The sequence below is a fragment of the Bison bison genome, unplaced genomic scaffold (genome assembly GCF_000754665.1).
Source record: "Bison bison bison isolate TAMUID 2011002044 unplaced genomic scaffold, Bison_UMD1.0 scf7180017849821, whole genome shotgun sequence".
Taxonomy (NCBI): Eukaryota; Metazoa; Chordata; class Mammalia; order Artiodactyla; family Bovidae; genus Bison; species Bison bison.
The window spans coordinates 486-1016 of record NW_011480394.1 but is presented as its reverse complement, the minus strand read 5'-3'; positions in this window follow the sequence as shown (position 1 = coordinate 1016).

Below are 531 nucleotides of genomic sequence, written 5' to 3'. Positions count from 1 at the left end.
AAGAGTAGCTGGCCAGCACATCAGCCTTGTGACTGGTTGCCACGGTAAAAACACTCTCACATTCACCAACAGTGGGAAACTAAGAACTAGCACTCTGGGGGTGGAGAGAGCCTGGCAGCTAAAATCTATCCTTTGACCACCTTAGAGGAGTCTTCCTGGAGTCCCTAATCTTGTCTTGCAAATAGTAATTTTGTGCCTTGTGCCATGCTTGGCCTGACACTTGACTCATCAATGTGATCTAAGCTTCCCTCAGAAGCACTCTGCAGAACTGAATATTAAACTTGTAGCATGATAATGTTTGGTTACCCCCAAAATAAGAGAAAAAAATACCATCATCTGATCTCTTCTCTGCAGAAATCTGTATTGCAATTTACTCAGGTTAGGTTCTTGTTTTTTGATTCTGTGTGACATATTTTAACATGGCATTGTTCCAGCTTAACCCTGCAACTGATAGGACCACAATAAACAGTGCTACCCCTCAAATACACAATGATACACACACACACACACACACACACACACACTCCGAGA